This window comes from Orycteropus afer, unplaced genomic scaffold, assembly GCF_000298275.1.
Source record: "Orycteropus afer afer isolate SDZICR_OR568_19922 unplaced genomic scaffold, OryAfe1.0 scaffold00024, whole genome shotgun sequence".
NCBI classification, from domain to species: Eukaryota; Metazoa; Chordata; class Mammalia; order Tubulidentata; family Orycteropodidae; genus Orycteropus; species Orycteropus afer.
In genome coordinates, this window is record NW_006921611.1 from 8,476,304 (window position 1) to 8,479,240 (window position 2,937).

Consider the following 2,937-nt stretch of genomic DNA (forward strand, 5'->3'; position numbering starts at 1 on the left):
ATTTGCCATGATCCACACAATCAAATGCCTTTGCATAGTCAATAAAACACAAGTAAACATCTTTCTGGTATTCTTTGCCTTGAGCCAAGATCCATCTTGAGTAAACTATAGGAATATAATTGCTGAAAAATGATGTTGTTAGGTGTCATCACACTGCCCAGTCCTACACCATCCTCAATACTTGCCAGGTTTGCTTATTGTTACAGCCACTATATCACACCATCTCATTGATGGTCTTCCCCTTTTTTACTGACTCTCTACTTTGCCAAACATGATTTCCTTCTCAAAGGACTGGTCCCTCTGACAACGTAACCAAAGTATAAGAAACAAAATGTGGCCATTCTTGCATCTAAAGAGCATTCTGGCTGTCCTTCCTCTGAGACCAATTGTTTGTTCTTCTAGAAGTCCCTTGTACATTCCATATGCTTTTCCAGCATCACAATTCAAATGCATCAGTTTTTCTGTGGTCTCCCTTCTTCATTGTCCAACTCTCACATTTATATGAGCCTATTGAAAGTACCATAGGTTACATCAGGCTCACCTTAGTCTTCAAAGTGACATCTTTGCTCTTTAACACTTCAAAGATGTCTTTTGCAGCAGATTTGCCCAATGCAATAAGTCATTTAATATATTGACTGCTGCTTCCACAGGCATTGATTGTGGATCCTAGTAAAATGAAATCCTTTGCAATTTCAATCTTTTCTCCATTTAGCATGATGTTGTTTATTGGTATAGTTATGAGGACTTTTGTTTTCTTTATGGTGAGGTGTAATTCATACTGAAGGTGTAGTCTTTTATTTTCATAAGTGAGTGCTTCAAGTTCACTTCAGCTTCAGCAAGCAAAGTTGTGTCCTTTGCATATTGCAGGCTGTTAATGAAATCTTCCTCCAGTTTTGATGCCATGTTCTTCTTCATATAGTCCAGCATCATGATTATTTGCTCAGTGTACAGATTGAAAAAGTATGGTGAAAGGATGCAGCCCGAATGCACACCTTTCCTGATTTTAAAGCATGCAGTATTTGCTGCATGGTTCTGTTCAAACAACTGTCTCTTTTTCTGTGTTTATGTTCCTCCTGAATAAAATTAAGTGATCTGGAATTCCCATGCTTCACAATGTTATCCATGATTTATTATGATCCACACAGTTGAATACCTTTGAATAGTCAATAAAACACAAGTAAACATATTTCTGGTAATCTCTAAATTCTGCTAAGATATATTTGACATCAGAAATTATATCTGTCATTCCTTGCCCCCTTTTGAATCTGGCTTGAATTTCTGGCAGTTCCTTGTGGATGTGCTACTGAAACCGTTTTTGAATTATCTTCAGAGAAATTTTACTTGTGTGTGATATTAATAATATTGTTTGATAATTTCCACATTATGTTGGATCACCTTCTTTTGCAATGAGCACAAATATGGATCTCTTCCATTTGGTTGGTGGTTTGCTGTCCTCCAGATTTCTTGGCACAAACAAGTGAGCACCACCAGCACTGCATCCACTTGTTGAAAGTTCTCAATGAGTATTCTGGCAGTTTCTCAAGCTTTGTTTTCCATCACTTCCTTCGCTGCACTGCACTTCTTTCTTCAATATCATGCTTCATTCAGTGCCATTGTAGTATCAAAAAAGTCTGTGGGCAAAAATATTGAATGATGCAATAAGCCTCAAAAGAAGATAACATAAATATATAGAGTCACCGTACCAAAAGGAATTGGGAGACATTCAGTCATTTCAGGAGGTAGTATATGACCAAGGACTGATGATATGGAAGGAGGACATAATGATATGATTCATCAATTTATTTATTTAATTTTTTAAGAATGCCTTAATATAAGAAAGCTATTAATTTACTTCTGTAAAGATTTACCACCTCAGAAAACCAAAGGAGGGTGCTATGATTCAGAATCCACTCGATGGCAGTGAGGTTTTTGATTTTTTTATTTTTCATTATATACATATTTCATCATTCTGACTCCTATATATATATCAACATCACATACTACAGAAAGGAATAATAAAATAAACAAACTCACCGCCGTCAAGTTGACTCCAACTCACAGTGACCCCTCCTTGGGTTTCTGAGGTGGTGTCTCTGCAGAAGTAGATTCCCCAGTCTGCCCTCCAAGGAGTGGCTGGTGGGTTTGAACCACCAGCCTTCTGATTAGCAGTCAAATGCTTTAGGCATGACACCACCTGTCTTATATATCAAATTACAAATATCTAATGTTAATTAATATTAGCCTGAGATGTATAACAAACACTGGTATAATAAGAAATGGCTCTAAATTTTATAAATATATTTTAAAAGTATAAATGTATAAGTCAGCATGCATCCTGACCATTCTCATTTAATTTAACCCTTCACTATTAATTTCTCATTTCTACTTCTATACTTTTTTGTGATAATATGAAATATTTTTGAGTGCTTATGGAGTAGTCGCTATGGGCCAGATTCTAATTGGTAGATTTACACAGAATATCTCCACACACATACATTTACACTTCTTCTCACTAAGACACCATTGGTGTTATCTTTATTTCAAAATAAGACAAGATACATAAAGAAATTAAATAATTTCACATGTTTATGTAATTAGTAAGTTTTAATGTTGGGATTTAATGTAAGGCAATCAGAGTCCAGAGTTTAAACTCTTAAGAATACACAATCTGACACATATATCCTTGAATTATGACTACTGGGAATAAGGAATAACATTTACATTTTTTGAGAATACAGGCAAAATTCTAAATATACCCTCTGCAACAATGCAATGCAACGCACTGCCATCTAGTCAGATCTGACTCATAGCGACCCCTTCTTGGGTTTCCAAGGCAGTATCACTATGGAAGTAGATTGCCCAACCTTCCTTCTGAGGAGTGGCTGGTGGGTTTGAACCTCCAGACTTCTAGTTAGCAGTCAAGTGCCTTAGGCACTA